Source organism: Emydura macquarii, unplaced genomic scaffold, assembly GCF_026122565.2.
Source record: "Emydura macquarii macquarii isolate MOO-44397 ecotype Brisbane River unplaced genomic scaffold, CSIRO-AGI_Emac_v2 contig_212, whole genome shotgun sequence".
NCBI classification, from domain to species: Eukaryota; Metazoa; Chordata; order Testudines; family Chelidae; genus Emydura; species Emydura macquarii.
This window is the reverse complement of record NW_027130349.1, coordinates 10204739-10227532: the sequence shown is the minus strand read 5'-3', so window position 1 is coordinate 10227532 and position 22794 is coordinate 10204739. Positions and strand designations below refer to the sequence as shown.

Sequence of the window (22794 nt, the reverse complement as noted above, 5' to 3'; positions counted from 1 at the left end):
TTACTTTCTTAGTAGTGTAGCTCTAGCATTCAGTGGCAATTGCACAGGGAATAGTAACACTTGGAGTGTCACTCAATCTCTGCAATGGAAGTTTTAGGTCAGGAGTGCACGTCTCATTCTTCCTCAGAAGAGATGAGATCTATAATCAGTTAATGAAATCTTGATATGAATCATAGATAGGATATTTCAGTCAAATGCATCTGAAACAGGATGGAGTATTATGACTTTAAAAGATAAAGCCAATCGCAAACTTACTATGCAATAATGAATATAAAGCCTGGCTTTATGTTCAAAGCATTCATTGGGTTGTATTTGGATGAGTGTCAAAGCCAGGTTAATGGATTATTTGTCAGAATGTAGATTATTCATGAGACAAAGCAATGTTTTAATTACTAATTTTTGGTAAAGAGAATTGTTTTGATAATACATATTGTTTTCTCATATAAGCACAAAAGAAGATGTTAGTTATACAAAATAAAGGAATACATTGAAGCAGTGTAAGTAATGGGTTATGGGATATCAATGATTTTTTTTTTAAATCTATTTTTCCCAGTTGTCATAGTTCATCAAATAATTCAATTAATATAATGCAGATATTCCATTTATCTTAATTTATTCTCATCAAATACATTTCTATAACAATATAGGTTTTTGCAAACAGTGATTAAATACATTTATTTATTTACTCACAAAGATTTTAAATAAGCATCTCCCTTTAATTGATCAACATTTAAAGAATATCAGATATACAAAATAAAGGAAAGATGGGAACAAATTAGATTAAAAATATATAAAAATGTTCATTAGAATTAAAATCTTTCACACAATTGCAAAAATATAAATTATGTTTTTTTTCTATTTTCTTATATTGTGATTCTATTTTCTTATATTGATTATACTATTTACAAAATTGTAAGAAACAGAGACAATTTAAACTAGACTTATCCTAAGTTGAGGGCTATATAAGGAAATGATAAGATAGATAATCAAGTCTCCAGTAAAAATAAATACACATTGTATATACATTTTCCTAAAGAACTATATGGGAATATTGACAGTGTGAGGTTATATTGGGAAAAGAAAATGAAACAAGTCCCTCCTGAGGATTGGAGTGATATGGTGTTAATCACTAAGAATCGGAAGAGTTCTTCCGACAGAGAAGATACTAGCAGAAAATTATTATTAGTTGTTTTCTAACACGAATCTTAAGAAATAAAATAAAATAAATGCAAAATGCTGAAGAGAATTCTATGGTTTTAGAAACCACCTTCTATATCTAGGAATGTCCCAAAAGAAATATTTATTTTCTGTTAGAAAATTAATACAAAATAAATATAAATTAATATAAATTATCCCCCACTTACTACTGTCATAGCTAGTTCATCTTTCTTCATAATGTTTACACTCTTCTAACATTTATACACGTAAATCACCCTCCTTAGTTATGCATCTGTGGTTCTGTTCTTCCATTCTGAGAGAAATTCCCAAACAAGTTTTTGGACAATTGTTTGTCCTTCCTATCCTGCAGTCTTATAGATTTCTATTAACATAGAGAAGGCCACTAGAGGAATACAGAGATGATTTGGGCTTCAGTACCATCAGTATATTGATAACCTCCACTTTACCACCTTCTTCTCCCCCATATCAGACCAGATGGTGCAGTTTCTTGGCTGTTGAAGTACTTAGCCAAGATAAAAGCATGGACAAAAGTAAGCTGGCTGAAACTCAGTCTAAATAAGATGAAGTGATGCTATTTGGTTGGGAGATCGCAAAGTGTATAGCAAGCATATTTGCCACTGTGATTGGAGTACACCTACCTAACTAGTAACAATCTCTGCAAACTGAGGTTACTTCTGGATCTACATTTACACCTGAAAGTTAGGTAGCATTATCCGCCCCTCATTCCTTTTACCCTGATAAGTTTTAAGATGTTGTAAGTAGATGTGGCCACCCCATGGTGAACCATTCTTTGGGACCTCTGGATTGGTTGTCTGCAACCGGAACTACATTGAGCTATCTTCAAAAGTTATGCAGATTAAGCTACTGTAGAACATAGCTACCCTCTTACTTAAACTAATATTAATGATAGCAGATGGAGTCTAAGGGATTTACATGCTCAGTTCCCATTGAAAGTCAATGGGAGTTGGGCACTTAGTTCCCTTAAGCCTGTTTGAAAATCCCAGCCAGCACTGTTTAGCATTGGCTTCAGGTTAGACACTATTCAAGACAGAGAAGAAGACATGGTCTTTGCCCTAATGAATTTACAGCCTAAACAGATAAAACAATTCAATGAACATACAATCTAAATAGGTAAATCAATACACTCAAAAAAATCACATCAGGAGGACACGGGAATGGTCCTATATAGGAGTACTTCTTTCTAGTTGTTGTCTTTTAAATTATATATACAAATGGATACGACATAATTTTACTCATGTTACTTACATTTATGGGCTTTGCAGAATAAGTGAGTTTTGAGGAGGGATTTGAAAAAGAGGAGACGTTGCACATTTGCTGCAATGGAATAAGGAGCACGTTTCAGGAGAGGGAAAGTATTCTGGCAAGGAGGAGGTGTCCTCCAAAGGCTACCCTCACTCCCATTTTCACTTCTAGGTGCAATTCATGTTATGAATTCTGATCAGTAACATGGTTCGGGTCCTAGTTTTCTCAGAGAGACCCTCTGGGTGCTTCTACTAACAACCTCAGTATTCAAAATATGGGAGATAGACTTCTGATTCTATAGGGGCAGGTTCCAATTTCCAGAATTTAATCCTGCTGCTGTCTGACCAAAGTTGGAGTTTGTTGACCTCAGCAACAGCCTAGATCTAGGCACAGAATCAATCTTATCCATTTACTCAGACTTTTGCCCAAGCATTCTTGTGGGATGAGCTGAAGCAATGTTTTGGGAGAGTTCATTTGAATTGACATTTGTTGCAAATGTTATACATGCAACAAATTTAACAGGCACATGTTTAGAGATCTCAAAATAAATGAAAATAAGGCAATATTTCACTGTGCAATATAGTGCTTGTTATAAAATAAATGCAATGAACCCAAAGTTATGTATATGAAATACGCACAGATATTTGAAGTGTTTTATACCTAATGTAATATAGAAGATTATGCTATGCTATCTAGTATTCTACTACATGAGCACAGAATATGTTAATCAAGAGCTTTACCATGTGCTTTTTATTAATTCATTATTCAATGAAAACTTTCACTGGGCCAAGTCCTGCTCCCAGTAAAGTCAATGGAGTTTTGCAGAACTCATTCCCTAAGTTCCTAAAAAAAAAAATCTGTAATGCAGTCAGATTTTAGACTATTCGCATTTTTCATGTAATACTAACTTTATTTAAGTTTTTTTTAAATGTGTTGGAATTATAAGAAAAAATTCTGTGTTTATTTTCAGTACTTGCATATTTTTTTGTTTTGCTACTGAAGATTTTTATTTTAATTAAAAGAAGCAGAGGCAATTTTTTCCCTTCAGGATTCTTATAGAGGTACCTAATGCTGTCACCCCTAAATGTATGTGTATATAAATCAGTAGGTTAGCAAAATGATTGTATTTTTAAGTGACTGCTTTAATGTTTTGTCCTCTATTTCTTTCTGTGCAGCCAAGCACCACATTGTCATTATAAGGTGCTCTGTAGACTGTGCTAACTATATTTTTTTCTCATTATGTCCAGAAATAAGCTATAAATTTGGTAGATTTTTAATGGAGTTTTTTCTCCACCAGCAAACGGCTATTGTACCAATAATCTAAGGAATGGAATTTGTATGTATGTTTGAGAGAGTGAGAGAGAGGGAAGAAGAAAAACAATGTATAACTTACACCCAGCATTTGAACTGGGCATGCCATGTTTACACAATTCTCCTCACTTAAGGCTGAAAAGAAGAGAAAGTTATGAGTGCATTTTCCCCAAGCAGTTCATGAGGTGCTAAGTCTCTAAAGAGCAAAGGCATTGCACTTCAAAGAAGGATGGTTGGTGGACAAGTCCTAAACACCAAACTCAATAAGTGTCTGATCACTCAAGTGCTGGTACTTTCCTCAATTCCTCATCAAATCAATAGAAGTTAAAGATACTCAACACTTCAGAGAATGATCATCTCACAGGATGGGGCTCAATACCTATTTGATACATTAAATTTCCTAGTCATCCAATGTAGAGATTAAAAATATGGCCCAACACCTAAATGAATACTTTGCTTCAGTTTTTAATAAGGTTAATGAGGAGCTAGGGAGCAGTGGCTGGATAGAAATGGAAGTATAAATAACTACATCTGAGGTGGAAGCCAAACTCGAACAGTTTAATGAGACCAAACTGGAGAACCCAGATAATCTTCATACATAAATATTAAAGGAACTGGCATATGAAATTGCAAGCCCACTAGCAAGGATTTTTAATGAATTTGTAAACTTGGGTGTCATACCCTATTCTGGAGAATCGCAAATATAGTACCTACATTTAAGGGAGAAAAAAGTGATTCAGGAGGCTGCAGGCCCAGTAGTTTGATCTCAAATTGTATACAAGGTCCTAGAACAAATTTTGAAAGAGAGTAGTTAAAGATATAGAAGTAAACAGTACTTGGGATAAAACACAATATGTGTTTGCAAAAGGTAGATTGTGCCAGACCTCTCTCTTTAAGAAGATAACTGATTTTCTTGATAAAGGAACTGCAGTAGATCTAATCTATCTGAATTTCAGTAAAGTATTTGATACAATTGCACATGGTAAATGATTAGTTAAACTGGAGAAGATGGGAATTAATACAAGAAGAGAAAGGTTGGTAAGGAACTGGCTAAAGGGGAGACTACAACAGGTCATGCTGAAAGGTGAACTGTCAGGCTGGAGGGAGGTTACTAGTGGAATTTCTCAGTGATTAGTCTTGGGACCAATCTGATTTGAAATGTTCATTAATGACCTGGGTACAAAAATGGGAGTGTACTAATAAAATTTGAAGATGACACAAAGTTGGGAGGTATTACCAATATGGAGGCGGATAGGAACTTCATACAAGATTTGGATGATCTTGAAAACTGGAGAAAGAGAAATGGGATGACATTTAATAATGCAAAGAGCAAAGTCACACACTTAGGGACTAAGAAGAAATGTTGTTATAAACTGGGGGTGTATCAGTTGGAAGCGAGAGAGGAAAAGAAAGACCTTGGTGTATTGATTGACATAGGATGACAATGAGCTGTTAATGTGACACGCCCTGATAAAGACAAATGCAATCCTAGGATGCATCAGGCAAGGTACTGCTAGTAGAGATAGGGAAATGTTATTACCATTATAAAAGGTGAGATGTTAGCTGGAATACTGTGTGCAACTCTGGTCTCCCATGTTGAGGATGATACCAAGATGGGAGGGGTTGCAAGTGCTTTGGAAGATAGGATTAAAATTCAAAATGATCTGGACAAACTGAAGAAATGGTCTAAAGTAAATAGGATGAAATTCAATATGGACAAATGCAAAGTGCTCCACTTAGGAAGGAACAATCAGTTGCACACATACAAAATGGAAAATGACTGCCTAGAAAGGAGTACTGTGGAAAGGGATCTGAAGGTCATAGTGGATCACAAGCTAAATATGAGTCAACAGTGTCACACTCTTGCAAAAAAGGCAGACATTATTCTGGGATATATTAGGCAGGAGTATTGTAAGCAAGACATGAGAAGTAATTCTTCCGCTCTACTCTGCACTGATTAGGCCTTAACTGGAGTATTGTGTCTAGTTCTGGGCACCACATTTCAGGAAAGATGTGGACAAATTGGAGAAAGTCCTGAGAAGAGCAACAAAAATGATTAAAGGTCTAGAAAGCATGACCTGTGAGAGAAGATTGAAAATATTGGGGCTTTTTAGTCTGGAGAAGAGATGACTGAGGGGGGACACAATCATAGTTTTCAAATACATAAAAGGTTATTAAAATGAGGAGGGTGAAAAATTGTTCTCTCTAACCTCTGAAGACAGGACAAGAATCAATGGCTTAAATTGCAGCAAGAGCGGTTTAGGTTGGATATTCAGAAAAACTTCCTAACTGTCAGGGTAGTTAAGCACTGGAATAAATTACCTATGGAGGTTGTGGAATTTTTAAGATTTTTAAGAGCAGGTTAGACAAAAACCTGTCAGGATGGTCTAGATAATACTTAGTCCTGCCTTGAGTTCAGGGGACTGGACTAGACAACCTCTAGTGGTCCCTTCCATTTGTATGATTCTATGATTCAATGTTTAAGAAAGATGAATTCAAACTGAAACTGGTGCAAAGAAGGGCTAATAAGATGGTCAGCGGAATGAAGAACCTACCTTACGAGAGGAGACCTAAGGGGCTTGATTTGTTTAGCCTAACAAAATGAAGGCTGGAAGGAGATATGATTGTTCTTTATAATTGTATCAGAGGCATAAACACCAGGGAGGGAGGGGAGTTTAAGTTACGGGGCAATGTTGGCTTAAGAACAAATGGATATAGACTGGCCATCAATAAGTTTAGGCTTGAAATCAGTTGAAGATTCCTAACCATCAGAGACTGACATTCTGGGTCAGCCTTCCAAGGGGAGTAGCTGGGGCAAAAAACTTAACATGTTTCAAGACTGAGCTATAAAAAAAATGTATGGAGGAGATGGTATGATGAGGCTGCCTACAATAGCATGTGCACCATCCACAGCTACTATTAGCAAATATCTCCAATCACCAATGAAGGGACACTCGAGGGGGAAGGCTCTGAATTACTACAGAGTATGCTTTCTCAGGTGTCAGATTGTGGGTCTTGTTCACATGCTCAGGTTCTGACTGATCGCCACATTTGGGGTCAGGAAGTAATTTCCCCCTCAGGTCAGATTGGCAGAGACCATAGGGGTTTTCTGTTTCGTTCTGCAGTATGGGGCATGGGTCACTTGCTAGTTTGAACTAGAGTAAATGATGGATTTTCTGTAACTTGAAGTCTTTAAACCAAGATGCGAGGACATCTGTAACTCAGATTGAGATTATAGGCCTATTGCAGGAGTGGAGGAGTGAGGTTCTGAAATGCGCAAGTGGTCAGACTACATGGTCACGATGTGCCTTCTGGTATTAAAGTCTGAGTCTTTTGTTTCAAAATATTAAAAGGTCTTGATTCATGCACTTTATCTGTAAGTCTGTTCTACCACACCACCTGTAAAATAATATAACTCTAAACTCTTGCTACAAGTTCCCTGTCAACTGGTTTAAATTAAGTTCCTTTCAGGTTTCTAAGATGTGTCCAAAAACCTCTACGAGCATCAAGTTTAATATTATTTAGCTCATAACTAGTTTAAATATTTAATTCATGTCACTTTAATAGCTTCCTCTTGAGAGAAAAATAATTTGTTTTACTAACGGGTAATCAAAATTGGACAGTAGGGTTCAGGTCCTCAACTGCGATAAATCAGCTGAAGATCTGGCCCTATATTCATAAAGTACTACTAAGATAGCCTTTATTCAGTTTTGTTGAACATACATAAATTACTAAAGCAAACTTCTGAGTTTTCTTTGCTGCTCCTTCCGCTGCCTAATGGACCATAAAGCTAAGTGCTAAATCTATCAACACACATAGGTCGTTTTCCTCCACAGTATTAGCCAATCAAATACCCTTTTAATTATGCTCAACTTTGAGATTTGTAAAATGAATCATTTACATGTTCAGGCATATTAAATTTCATCTCACATTTCATCTCTGATTTGCCTTTGTTATCAAGATCACCCTAAAACACTTAGAACCCAGAGTTTACCACTACCTTTCTTTTTGTATCATCTGCAAATTGGTTGTAGGATCAGGCCATTATCTTCAATGGGTGCAGGATCAGCCCCTTAAAGATCATATATATTGCTTTGTCTAAATTATTATTAAAATTATTGGTCCCAGTATAGGGTTCTCTTGGACTCCACTTCTCAAAAAAATGTAGATCCTTTAATTCCAACATCTTTTCATCTCTAACATTCCTCATCCATTTTATTTATTATTTGACCCTTATCTGAAGGGATTATGATACAAGACATCACGTGTAAATTTGCCTAAAGCTTTGTGAAAATCCAGATACTTTAAGTCTATTAGTTTTCTCTCTCTACCTAGACCTAGAGGTATTTCATTAAAGTAATCTGATTTGTCTGTGAAGATTTACCTTTCACAAATCCACAGTGACACACACCTTTAAATTGTTCTTTTAGAAGTTGTATGTATATTTAAACTATCCAAAAATAGCATCTAACAAACCTTTGTAAATATTGGTCAGATTCTGCCACACTTATTCAGCCTTACTCCACAAGTTTTCCCAGTTATTTAGTGAACTTCCTTTGGAGTAAGATATTTTTAGAGCTGGGAAGATTGTCGAGATATCAAAATTTTCCATCTTGAATCAGGACAAAGTCAAAATCTCAAATTTTCATGAACTGAAAATACAAAATTTTCACTCTGAGTCAATCAAAATGTGTTGTTTCGATAACTTTACAATATTTTTATTTTAATCTCTTTTTAACCCTCTTTTGTATAAGTTTACTAAAATCTCAAAATAAAATGTCCTTTTGACTTGAAAAACAAACTTTCCAATTCAAGAGAGTCAAAACAGGATATTTCAACATTTCCCCCCAAATTTATTTTAGTTGGATAATTCATCAGAACCATCCTAGGTTTGTGAACAGTTTTGGTTTTCATGAATTGGCACTTTTTTGTTAAAGAAAAATAGTTTGTTAAAAAAATTGCAACCAGCTCTATTTATTATTTATCTTGAGTCAAGATGGTAGAATCTGTCTCAAAGATATTATTCTTAACATATAATATAGTGTTAATGATAATCTCTTTCGAACAGGATCTATTTCTGGTCTAACTATCGATCTATTTTCTTACTTTTCAGCTGAGCATTAAATTTGTGTTCAGATACTTCTTCAGTGCTCAGTGGCTAAATAAATCTAATTGCATTAGTCTTCATCCACAAGCATGAGGCAAACATACTCTTTTGTTAATCAAAGGGAAAAAACCCCATGAATCACTGTAGAAAAAGAGTGCTATAAAAAGATGTTTGAAACACCCTGAATGATAGTTATTTTGCTATCTTATTTGATTAGCACCACATTTTTCTGTTTTTTCAATGTTGTTTATTTCAACACATGACTCTTATAAGCAGCCTTGTTTTTAAAATCTGCTGTTTCCTTAGCTTCCTCCTTCTCTAACTCATTATTATGCATTTTGGTGTGACTTTCCTGAGTCATGTTGTTCAAGTCATAGAAAGATAATTGAATGCCTGGAAAATAGACTTAAGATTTACCACCACAGCTGCTGTTATAAATTTGTGCAATTTATACTGTACTTGACACTTCTCCTATTATAGTTTTTAAGCTATCTAGTTAAGGATCCCTGTTAGTGCAACCAGGTTTTATGTAAAACACCAGATTAGGAACATGGTATTGTCGGAGAACATAGTGAGTCAGCATAAAACTATGAATATGAAAATGAGAAGAAAAGGCTTATGGGGAGAGGAAATGGTGCCAGAAGAATGTATTAGTGAATAGAACAAAAAATTGGGAGAAGGCGGTATTGTGACCACAATATAACTGACAACTTAATTGTTTTTTTTGTTTTTTGTTTTTTTTTTAAATTTACCCCTGACAAATTACGTGTGTTCTAATTTTGAATTTGCAGATAGGACAAAATCCTCTTGAAGATCCTTGTGGAAAAACTTCTCTTGTACAAGGCAGGGATACCGTCATACTATGACATGCAGAAGAGCCAAACTTTGGCACCGTAAATGCCAAAAGCATCGATTTCAAGCAAAATGAGTGTTAACTGGTCAGACATGAGGGATTCTGAGAAGCCATGAGTGGGCTCTGAAGGTCACCTGTATCATAATACTGCACAGTTATGTATTTTATCTGTATGTATACATGTCTGTGTACACATATGTATTCCTATCCTTGCAGGCCCAACATCTTCATATTTAAATTAGTGGATTTTCACAATTTCCTGTCCTGTATCCTACTTCATTTCCTCTGTCATCCTCTGCCTTCTTTTTGTTTCTCTTCAGTGTGATCTTTATTCTTTGTCTCTCTCTTTCCCCATTGTACTTCTCTTAATGTTCTCCCCCACTGACTCCTTTCCTCTCACCAACCCTTTCATCCTCCACCTGCCTTCTCTCATCTATCCACACATTTATTTCCTGCTTCATCCACTGACAGTGTTAGACTTCTGGTGCCAGGAGTAGGTTCCTCAATTTAGTTAATCATTCTTGAACATCATATGAAATACAAACATTTGTGACAAAAAGGCATTAACTAAGATGCACTGGAACATCTTGAGGGTTATACACAATAGGTCAACTTTTCCACAAACAGAGATGCAGCTTCCAAAGCTCGTACCAGAATCTATACGGGAGAGAGAGATAAAATATATAGTTGATCAAATGTGACAACAATATCTAAGATGGGCAGCATGGAACAGAGAAGAACTGGCCCAATTTTATACTTAAAACACTATTTGAAACTAAATCTTAAAGAATAATTATTAACTGATATTTTATTTTTATGAATTAAACTTAATTATTGTGCTAATGGTTTACAAACTGTGGTCCACTGTATGTTGCATAAGACATTTCTGAGAACTAAGTAGCAAAGGTTAGTATGTTGCAAGCAAAGGAAGAAACCATAAAACAGTCTCCCTCTCTCAAAATGGCCAAGGGAGAAATTTACTACCTACTGTTTTAAATCATATTCATCCATTTGGACCAAGTTAATATGTCACACATTCTAAACATGTGTGTCATTCATACAGAAATGTTTTTCTTCCATGAATCCCCCCTGAATTATCTCTTCCAATGACACACTTAGTACTTCCTTCCTCCACCCCTGCAGGTTTAGGAAAAAACTATACATCACACCCTCCTATTGCTCCCATGGATTCATGCACTCACACTGAACTTTTGACTACTGCTCAGAGAGGAAAAAAATTTAATATACCGTATAGTGTAGGGATCCACCCTTGTCCAGTCCCCAGCAGTGCAAATGACCCTATCAGAGATCCTTTGCATGTCCAATTTTTGTGAGCCAAAGAGAGGAAATTGTAGTCATCATCATTATGTCTGAACAGCACTTTATACTTGTAAAAGCTTGCTAGGAATACTTTATATAAAAAATACTCCAGTAAAGGTGTCATTTGGGAAGGGGAAGGGAAAGACTTTACCTCACCAACCCCCTTTCATTTGAGTTTCCTACTTGTAAATTCATGGCAATATCAAGCAAAATCTCACAGTTCAATAAGCATGTAGATAATTGGCTTTCAACCCCTTTACCCTCAACAGGATTTTATGAAGCAGATTCCCCTGAGTGTAACACATTTTTATCACAGACAGGTTTGTTAAAATGGGGGCTCTGCTCTTTATGTTCAAAAGCAAACACTTCACCACTGATGTATATATCATTTACAAAAGCCAGACATTCCACTGGGCATGTAGATCTTTCCATAGAGAGAGGTCTTACAAACATGTGGAAGAACTCAGAACAGCCCCTTCTGCCCATTGGGGGGGAAGAGAGATGACTGATTACATGTTTACAAGTAAAAGCCGTGTGGAGTGTTTTTCATTGAAGTACAAGCAGCTGTCATTATGCCATGTTCCCAGAACAACACTAAAAAGTGCAGAACGGCTGCCACATCAGATAAAAGCAAATTATATTTTGTGTCTTTCAGCAAAAAAATATGTAGCTTTTATAAAATCAAATCAAGTATAAGAAAAAAGCCACTATTAAAAACTCTAGGAATAGTATGTGTTTAGATTTTTTCTTCACAAAAGTCATTTCCTTCTCTATCTCGAATATAGCTTGTTTTAGATTGTAATGGTTAATATTCAACTGGTGAAGACTACAAGTTAAGACTTGCCTCCAAAAAGGTCCAGCATTCCATTCTGGAAATTTATTGACAATTTATTCCAGTTGAGACAGGGCTCTTCTGCTTTTGTTAAAGCTTTAGTAGCTAAATTCTGGGCACAAAGAGACATCATGTTGGCTGGAGGCCAGCATTTTACATTTTAGAAAAAGCATTTGCATGAGCACAGCTGAAGGCTATGGGGGACCATGGTCAGATGGCAGTCAAGGAACAGCAGCAGCCAGGAGGATCAACGTCCAGCATATTGAAGCCAACAGAAGGAATATCAGTGATCAGCAGAACTGGTGGTTGACGCAAGGACAAGGAGAGCCGTCCCTGAAGCTACTGTTTCAGGACTTTGACTGGTGTGATAACAAAAAAAAATGCCCCAAGAGCTTTGCATAATTTTGGTGGCCAGAAACTATTTAGAAAGTTTATGCTCACCACCATTGCTAAATCCCATTCTCTATAGGGAACAGAGTCTCAAGAGGCACAACAGGCAGGGTACGTAAAGAGAACTGTGCCAGAACCATCAACGGGACCTGAAGGGTTGGAAATATGTATTTGGTATGTATACTGTAATTAGAGAATCAAGCGGGTAAGAAGATAAAGGAGTGACCATGGTGAGATACTTCAGCCAGTTGGTAGGGGAGTCTAGTTTGATGACAACCATGTTAGGGAAGTTACTAGTGGAGGTCAGTGCTTTTATCAAGGCTAATAAGAGGGTTAACATCTAGCAATTCCATTCTTGAAATCTCCCAGGCCTGAAATGCCAGTGCTTGGGAAAGGCATTAAAGTCACAAGTTGCATGGGGAACTTTGAACTTCATTGCATACATCCTAAAGTGTAGCTGGCAATGCAGGAAGCCTTCACTGCATGCAAAACGAGGAAAACACCAAAGAGGTGTGTGGAATCAAAGAACACAGCAAACAGCTTTTTAATTTTTCAAACTGCAAGGAAAAACTGCTTTGAGCATTTGAATAGTGATGTTAAGGTGAAAAAAATATCCTGATGAGAAGCATTTTGTTTTGGTTTGTTATTGTTAGAGAACTGGAATGATCATGCTACATATTCAAAGGTGGCTTAGGTTAAACCAAGGAGAGCTGCTTAGACAGATTAACTGGTATTTTATCTTAGCACTGGGATAAAGTATTTGGTTGGAGTTGAAGTGTGTTCTTTAAGGAAAAAATTGCTTCTTCTGTATCTTTATTTTTTGACCAGCTGCGACCTTTTTTTTTTTTTTTTTTTTTTTAAAAACCAAATCCTGTTCCTGCTGAAGTCAATATATGTTCAGTGAAAGCAGGAAGCCCTTACTTTTTCCAGCCAAAATTCTGCTTCCTTGACTTATACAATCCCCCTATTTGATATCAGTGGCATTTTGCATGAGTAAAACCAGCACTTTTTATACTCCACAAAATCACCATCTTCTGACATAACCCAAGAGAATCCTCACTAACGCTGATGTCTTTAAGTCAGTGCTGCTTTGTCAGATCGAATTATATTTTACAATGTGTATCATTAAGTGAAGATTTCTTTCCTCACTTATGTTTGAGCACCCATACCATTTCCCAGTTTTTAGTGAAATTTTACAGTGTGACACACGAAGGTGTTCTAGTCATCACCATGGATATTTAAACTGTTTTCTGTGTAATATGGACAAAATTCTACTCTCTCATCTATGTACATAGCTCCCATTTACTTCCATTTTTTAATTTTGATTTATAGAAAAACAAAACGAGGTGCCTATCCAAACACTAGAGCCCCCCCATCATAAAATTACAACAACAAAAGATACTAATTAACAGCTAATCCCATGACAACCAACAAAATCGCTTTTTTTGGTGGCATGTGGAGTATGTGGTTAGTCCCCCTAACATGGGTTTAAGTAGCTGTGTAGACAGTGAAACATAGTGTAGGTGAGTAGAGTACAGAAACGCCTGAAGGATGTGGGTATGTGGATGAATACACACACCAGCTCCCTACTTGCCCAAGCCAGGCCTTCCTGTGTACATTGCTATTTTAGCTGTTTGATGTCCCACCTGCCTCCGCTTTGCTGAGCCTTTCCCTGCTGCAGGTAGACTCGACAGCAGAAGGCGGCACTGGCAGGGGGAAGGCAGCATGGAAAGGTTCAGCCTCCTCCCTGCCAGAGCCTTTCCCTGACACACACAGCTACACATTCCATTGTGGACGCAGCTTGCTTTTCACTCCAGTGTGTAGTTACGCATACCTACGCACTGCTGAATGTGGAGATTAGTGTAGACGTAGCCTTACCCATTAGTGTGGCAATACATCACAGCCCATTTTATTATCAAAATTACTTTGTTCCTTTCCATGATTAACTTCATCAGGATTGCTATAATTGAGTCAGTCACTCATGAACTCAAACAGCTACAGAATAGACTCCAAATAGAGTATCATATAATGCACGTTTCACTGAATTGTTTGGGATCTTGCAATGTAATATTCACAGTCCTGATGTTCCAGATGTTTGCTACACAAGTTAAGTACATTAACTCTCTCCCAATGTTTTAAACTGACAATCTTACTCCCCTTGGCTTTCCCTTCAATATCGAGAAAAGATATAAGTGGGCAATTTGCTTTCATATGATATTATGTTAAAATGAAACCATGGGCATAAACTCACCCTCATCCCCAATAATCTTTTTGTAGTATATATGTAGCTTCTGTAACTACCAAAACATTGATTATCATGCAGACATTTTATTGAACTTCATATTAAAAGATCTGCCAACCAAAAATACTAAATAGTTGAATATTATTGTTTTAGAATGCAGTATATAGTCTAAACTATAAAAAATTGTTTAAATGTTTTCCACATGCACCATTGTTAAGTTTTGAATGTCTCACACAGGAAGATGCTTTGAATAGTGCTGCTACCCCAGTCATTTAAAAAGGAAATGAAGTAAGGCAGCTAGTAAGTTTTCTATTTTAGTTTCCATCATTGTGTCAAGGTTCAGTTCGTTTTTCTTAAGGTTATTAGCAGTAAACAAGCACCTGGTAGCACTGATGGCCATGAAGGGTGTTTTTTTGTTTTTTGTTTAAAGACTAACAGATGTTTTCAATTTAAGATGCATGTTATTGATGTGCCTTGCAGTCTAGAAGTACTTAGCATCATGTTTTAAAGGACATCCACTTAATTAGGAGGTTACCTTACAAGGAGAAAAATGTAACTGAAGTCTCTTCAGATGCAATTTACGCTTAAATGGTACTTATACCAAGAAAATAACACCTTATTGCATGACTGCTCATATTTGGAGTGTCTATGTAACAAGCATCTAGGTAATCTTATTTGTAGAAATGGAGTTTGCTGTTAAAAATAAATCACTGGAGATATACACAGAAAACATATAATCACTTGCTGGTACTTTTAGAAGTACAGAAAGTAAATATTGTCTAGAGTTTGTTTAGCATTCAATGTTATTAGTACAAGATGAGCTGTAGTAGTAAGAGACCTTGGTATATTTATAATGCTATTTAGAAATAAATTCATACATAATATTATAGTGCATCTGTTTAAAATTTGCCATTTTAGAACTTTTCTTCCTTTTCTTCCTTTTAATAGCTCCAGTGTTTTCTGAACACTGACTTCTGCCTACAACCAATATGAAAAGTTTCTTCCCCTCTCCTTTATTCTCAAATTGCCAGAATTCTATGAGGAAAACTGTATTTTAATGACCATTGGTTGTTAAACTGTAATTCGTCCTTCTTTCATCCCTCCATGTTGAACATGTCCAAGATACAAATTGTTATTGCTAGTATAATTACACAACTTCCTATCGTTTCCAGTTACATGACTTCTATGTGTGAGCATAGTCCTTTCTTATTTGGATGTTTCTCACTATTACTCTAAAGTGTCCAGAATGTAGATTATAATTTTGCACATCAGTTTTTGTTTTGGATTATTTTACTTCAGTTACAATATTTACATCCCTAAGCTAACATCATATGAACAAATAATTTATTTATTAATTAATAGCACAACTTTTAAAGCTATTGACCAATATTTAACCAAAAATAGGAACCTCAATCTGGGCTGATATGCAGAGATATGAGATTCTGACACATTTTCCATTCTGCCACCTTATGCCCCAGAATCTCAGCTTTCAAGAACTGACTGCAGTAACATCTGCCTGAGTCTGCAGAAAGCCTGAAATGATGGTTCGGAAGGGTGTGAAGTTAGGTGTCAAAGATGGCATTTTTAAATACCAACATTGTTAACTATTTCCATCCTCATGAAAGCAGGTGAGATAGTAGCATGCATGATTGTGCAAACATTCAAAATATAATCTACTGTGAGCGCAAGCATCTCATTTTGCTAACTCAGATATGCAGAGCTTAGCGTATCACCCTTCATTCCCTGCCAAATTTAAATCATGAACTGAAGTTAAGTTTTTACATCCACAGTTAGGCATCAAATAAGTTATTATTTTCTCTACAGTAGCAACTAGAGGCCCCATGGTGTTAGGCATTGTAAAAATGCATAGTAAGAGAGATGCTGATCCACAACGCTTACAATATAGGCAAGACAGACAAAGGGTGGAAAGGGAAACTGAGGCACAGACACCCAATCAGTCCATGCCAGAGTTAGAAATAGAACGCAGGTCTCCTGATGCCCAATGCAGTACCCAATCCACTGCACCACACTGGCTCCACTGGACCACACTGGCTCCCCTGTGCTAAGCAATTTTCAAAATCAGGCTACTCATTTAAGTACCAAAATATAGATTTAGGAGCCTAAATTAAGCTTCAGTTTCCTAATTTTGAAAATCTTTGGTACAGAATTCCTACCAAAGGTATTCATGCAATAGAATAGAGATTAGCAGTGGATTACATAATGTGGCTGATGGCCGGCTTCCCTCCAGTGGGTCTCGCACCTTCCTGCTTGTAGTGGGCCAGGAAGTTGCCCGTCACCCCGTCTTCCCAGGGGAGGGGGTAGGGACCTGGGCCCACTCGCTCCTCTGGGTCCCAGCCCAGGGGCCCTATGAGAAGCAGCTATGTGCTGCTGGTACTGCTTTCCAGACGGCACACTCTTCCCCTGGGCTAATTGTCCCCCTCCTTCAGTCTTTCTGGCCTCTTGAGCCGGTACCTTCCTCCTCACTGTTCGACTGCAGAGCTCTGCTCTGCTCTCCAGTCCGCTCCGCTCCTCTGCTCTGCTCTGCTCAGCTCAGCTCAGCTCAGCACTCCTACTTCCTCCAGCTTGTGCCCCTTGTGTTTGGGGCGGAGCCCTTTTATGGAGCACCTGGCTGAACCTTAATCAGCCTCAGCTGCTCCTTATTGCCCCCAGTGGCTCTGAGTTAGTCAGCAGGGAACAAGGCCCGGAGCATTCTGGGACTCCCATACCTCCCATCCACCACTCTTCTACTGCCTCCTGCCTGCACCATATCACAATAACTATGCACTTCTTAGTGAGTGGGTCAGATTCAACACAGGCCGGTAGAGATCAAGTTATCAATGGTGGATTATTCAGCTGAACGTGTGCATTGAGTGGAAGTGTCCAGCTCACACAGAACACACTTTCAACCAAGGCCTTTCCGTCAGAGTCTAAATGGGTATGAAGGATGAGCTATTTCCACACATCTAGCATAGGACTTCCACATTAGGACTAAGGCACATTAGCAGAGCCACATGATGAAATCTGCAACATTGTTGCTGTTAAATGTATAGACCCTGGGACTCCATAACTGCCAATCCATCCTTAAACTCACTCAGAGTGAATATTCCACAGGATATTAATTTATTTTAAAAAAATAAGATGCCCTGGATTAGTTCTAAACTGGGTGTCAGAAACTGCAGGAGCATAAAATCTGCAGCATACTGGCTCCACCCACTGTCATTCTTCTAGTAGATTCATCGATAATGACAGCTCAGGGAGAGCCCTGTAAAACGTTGGCTAGTTTGGTTCAAATGTTAAGTCTTCAGCTCTCCTCTCTACTAATAAATACAGTTTTGAAAATATGTTTTGGAAGTGGCATTTTGTGAAGTGAATGTCAAGGTGTCTTTTCAGACAGTCTGCGTGATGAGAGCCAGGGTTACATGCGTTTTGCAGGAGAGGGAGATTGAGCTCATGTACAAGTGGCCTAAATCAGCTTATATGGATAAAGTTGTTGAGTTTTGTCTCCAACTGGATGCCTGCTCAGAAACACTCTGCTGAGTGTGGTCCTCCTCAATTTAATTCTGAAACTTTCACCACAAGGAAAAGGATCGTGCAGCACAAAGGAAGCAATAACTCATTAGGTATTCTTTAGTTTATTGGTGTCTTCACTCTTCTATTTTATTTTTTCTTTTTACCCACTACTGTTATGTTCAAAAGGAGAAAACAAAGAATGATCTAACATGTGGAAAAAGAACACAGAAGAGCACAAATGGAAGGGGGAAAAATAGAAGGGGTGAGATAGCAATCTATCAACATAGGCACTAGCTTTGCAAAGGTAAGACTTGAAACTCCCCTGAGCCAAAGATGGGGAAACTGAGCAAACTTGGGAAACATTTGCTCTTTCAGGAACAGATTTTGAAGAAAACTGCATCAGTCATTTTTTCCCAGGCTGTATGTACCATGCATGCACATTTTAAAGCAGATGTAGAATGGCAGCCATAAGAATAATGATAGTTATCTCCTTTTCTCCCTCTTCCAATTTACTGGTTGCTCCTCCAACTCAGCTTACTGGTTGCTCCCCCAACTCAGCTCTGCCACATCTGCAGAGCAAAAAGTGAAATTGACAAGACCCCTCATCTCTTAAAGAGACATCACCAAATTCACTGGCTAACTTTTGTATTTCTGAGATCAAGTTTTCCTATGTCATTAATTTCCCTCCGCCTCCTGTTGCAGTGTGTGAAAAATCCATACAAACAACAGAGGACACTGATTGACTATACAGAGCAAATGGTGAAACTGATGATACACGCAGTGCTCTCAAATGCAGAAAACAAATATTTTCAGATAGAAGTGTGATTTTTTAAATTGACTGTCTCTAATTTCAGACAAGGATTACGAAGTCAGAACTCATCAGTTTCTCTTTGCTAGGTTACCTGCACCTTAAGTGGGGTAATAAGTGCATAGATTCCTTATTGCTCTGTATAGCCTATATCATGATGACTGATTAAAATCATGCATGGCCTCCTTCTTGTTATAGTGTAAGAAAACAAAATGTAAGGATTGGTTATCTTTAGACTTCAGACTATAGCATCTCCGACTAAGTGAACCTTTCCACTATGCTCATCTAAAACTTGGGATCTTACCTCTAAGTCTTGTAAGGGCTCTCCCAAATCAAATCCAGAGAGACATTATGTTAGCTAAAAAGTGATGATATATTCTTGCTGTCTTGCTAACTTTTATTTGCCTGAAGTTAATTTTCTAGATGGAATAGAAACTTAGTTTTAAAAAAAACTTTTTCAGGCACATTAATTTTTCTAATGAGTTCCATCTAGTCCCCGCCCATTTTTAAGCAATGCAGAGAAAATAAAAAAGTCACAAAAATCTAATTTCATGTACAGCAGCCTGTGTGGTTCCTTATTTAATTTTAATACACATGCTAAAAGCATATAACAGCCTAAGAAGAGTCTTCTGTCCTGATTTTCAAAGATGATGAGCACACAACCTTAGCACCCCTAAAAAAGTGCTCAGATTCAATCCAGCTCTTCCACATGACCAAGGGCCTAAAATTACTTTCACATATCCAGTAATCTTCCATTGTCTATCACTATAGGTAATTACACCCCAGTTCCTAAATAACCATCACAGACCTAACCAATTAACTCACACCATCTCGAAGAATCAGCATTTCTGTTTGCCTGTCCTACAAGCTCCAGACACATTCATGTCTAGGATAGGGCATTTTTATATGCAATACTTTGACCCACACCCTAACCTTCCACATTGTCTAATAATCAAAAATACAAGATAATGTGGAAGGTTAGGGTCTCTATCAGAGTCCAAGAACATATATACTGAACAAATAGCTTAGATGAAAGAAAAATCTCTTCTTTGGACTTAAATTATTTTCTTTTATGACTCAAAGGATAACAGTCCAGAGTATCATTCTGTCTCATGCAACAAACAAGAATTGGTGGTAAAACAAACAGTGGAACCTGTCTATTATGAGATTTACTCATCTGATTTTCATCAACAAGGAGACCCGCTGGACTGGTGAGACTGGGCCAGATCTACAAAGGTATTTAGACCCTTAATTTCCATTGAAGTAATAGAAGTTACGAACCTAAACACCTTTGTGGATCTGGGCCACTATGTTGTCCCTGTGCCCCACTCCCTTTAATTTTAGAAGCTCGTTTAACTAGCTTGTTAATGTAGCAGAGACCACCTGTCTTGATGAGCTGTCTTGCAGACTAACCTCTGCTGCCTTCCCAGACCCAGACAAGTGGGAAGGGAGGTATTTCCAATTGGATTTCATCTCCCAAGGAACTCATATGGCCGAAGTTTAAACAGTGAGGATTCATCTATGTTTATCTTCCTAATTCTCCAGGAACAATAAATGCCCTTCCTAGTCAGCAGCTGGTGGCCTTTACACATCTCAACATCTTTTACAAAGATAAGGCAGTTTAGTCACAGCACAGAAAACAACGTAGAGGCAAGTACCCCGTCAATTGCCCAAGAAGTGGCATTCCCATCATACGCTATTAGAGTGAAATTTGTGTTGGTGTTTTGACTTTTACCTGTATCTATTAAGTATCTGTCATCCCTCCTCTGTCTCCCCACAGCACTAAAAAGTGATCTTTGTCAAAATTAATAACCCAAACTTGAACTACTAATATGGAGCTAATAAGCAGTCATATCTCACAATTAAACAATAAAAAGAATCAGTAAGAAGTAAACACGCAGTGTATCGTCTATGTGTAATGGTTACTGTAGATCAGACAATTACACTGCTTCAGAAACTTCGTAAACAGAATGGAACTTGTCTCATCAACAGAAGTTGGTCCAATAAAAGATATTACTTCACCCACCTTGTTTCTACAATATTAGAAGTCAATTTAGATTAGTGTTCTGAGGGATCTGGGCCATCAATGGTATATAATTGATGTGCAGGCTGGAAAAATGACACACTTTCTGGGTTTTAGGTTGTCATGTGAACAGGTCTCTGAATATCATTTGGGCCATCTCTGTACAAGTGCAGCTGCTTAGTTTCCACAAAGTCACATCTGGGTTTTTTTGTTTTCCAAGTCCCAAATCAAGACCAGGCATGATTCAGATACAGGTTCCATTTATCTGAATTCCCACTAACAGCCACCCAGTGTTCAAGAGCAGAGAGGATCAGATAAATGGTTGGGGTTTTGAAGTCATCTCTGTAACAGGAATATTAACCATCTTATACATTTGTTTTGCTAGAGTAGCACTGCCTGACTGAGCCTGTATAATTTTTATTGCTAGCCAGTTATGTTTATTGACAGACCAGAATTATAAAAATGATGACACAAAGCAGTAGTTGTTCTAGATTCCAGCAGGAACAACAAATTATATGCCTCCACTTCTGGAAATGTTTCAAGGATTTTTCTTCTTGAATAGTTACTCTATAAACCAGAACCATATTTTTTTGGACTAACATTACTTTATTTTTTCCATCTACACAGTTCCAATCAGCAAAACTGAGACAGAGAATAATGGATAAAGTATTACAACATTTAGGGAGCTCTAAATGGCGGTAAAACTCAACATATTTTTTGTGCAATTTTTTGTCCTTACTGGTGTCCATGGGAGCAACAAGGGCAGGGTTTAAAAGAGGTACTTACAAACAAAACCTTGACTTGAGCCTCTGCCTGGAGCTGAATTCTTATTTCTTTCTCTGGGAAATTAAAATGAAACCTCCCTGGTCACATTTGCAGGTGGTTCTTTCCCACTCGTGAGCACTCAGCAGTACTTTGGGAACATGGAACCACAAGTATAATTTTAATTGGGGAAAAACCCAAGCAGTTAATCAGGTATTGGGTCAACCCCACAGTTGAAATAATAATTGTCTGGCTTATTGAGGTCTAGATCATTTTGTCACACTACAAACCCCACCTACCTAAAGCCACAATCCCAGCTCTAATGAACTCAGTGGTAGTCAAGGGATGGCCAGCCTGTTTCACTGGTCTGCTTCAACCCAGAAAGAACTGCTCCACCAGGTCACACGCTTGTCATGCAGCTACCTGAGTTTCAGTTCTACTGGATTGTTGATCCAATCAGGCCTCACAATGACATCAGTTCTGTTCCACTGCTGCTTGTCCGGTCCCACAGATATACAGGATACAGAATCTTCAGATGGAGTATGCAGAGCAAACAGCATAAGTGCTGACTTTTTGTTTTGCCGGTGGGTGCCCTACCCTGGCTCCACCCCTTCACAGGGTTGCACGGGGGCAGGAGGATGCAGGCTGCAGAGGGTGAGGGGGGTCCATGGATGGCAGGGTCAGGAAGTGGCAGGCTGTGCTGGGACACAAGCACCCCCACAGCAGTCCTAATCCTGCGCTTGCTGCCAGGACTGGGGGCGGGATGGGGGCACGTGGATGGCAGGGTAGGATCAGGACTGCTTGGGGGGGGAGGGTCCATAGGCATCAGGGTCAACAGGCTAGGATCCCCCTCAGCAGTCCCAATCCTACCCTGCCAATGGGACTGAAGGGGGGTGGGGGGGAAGGGAGGACAGGGCATGGACGGCAGGCCAGGATTGGGACTGGCTGCCACTGCAGTAGGCTGTGCTGGCCACGCTTCCTGGTTCTGCTCCTAGTCCCTGGGGATTCACTGGCTCACAACAGCAGGGAGCCCCAGGCCCAACCCCAGCCCCACCAGTGGTACTCACCTGCTGCCTATGCTCACCCCGCTTTGGAGCTTCCCCCTGCCTGGCTTCTGCTGGAGCTCTGGTCTGGGGCTTCCCCTGCACATTCCTTTGGGTGGGACTCATGGGAGGTCTGCTGCCTTGAGAGTTG

The 22794-nt window shown here is 38.3% G+C and overlaps 2 long non-coding RNA genes across 2 annotated transcripts in view; one reads left to right on the top strand and one right to left on the bottom strand.

Annotated features, from left to right (window-relative positions):
• Window positions 1–9780, top strand: part of LOC137151650 (uncharacterized) — a 16811-nt gene extending 7031 nt beyond the window's left edge. Inside the window, exon 3 of the long non-coding RNA XR_010919328.1 lies at window positions 9652–9780. This is a non-coding gene — a long non-coding RNA (uncharacterized lncRNA). The remainder of the gene's footprint in view (window positions 1–9651) is intronic.
• On the bottom strand, window positions 7504–22794 carry LOC137151645 (uncharacterized). Its single transcript, XR_010919326.1, has 3 exons — window positions 22668–22794; window positions 21900–22129; window positions 7504–10370 (listed from the first exon to the last, which is right to left on the bottom strand). It is a non-coding gene; the product is annotated as an uncharacterized lncRNA (long non-coding RNA).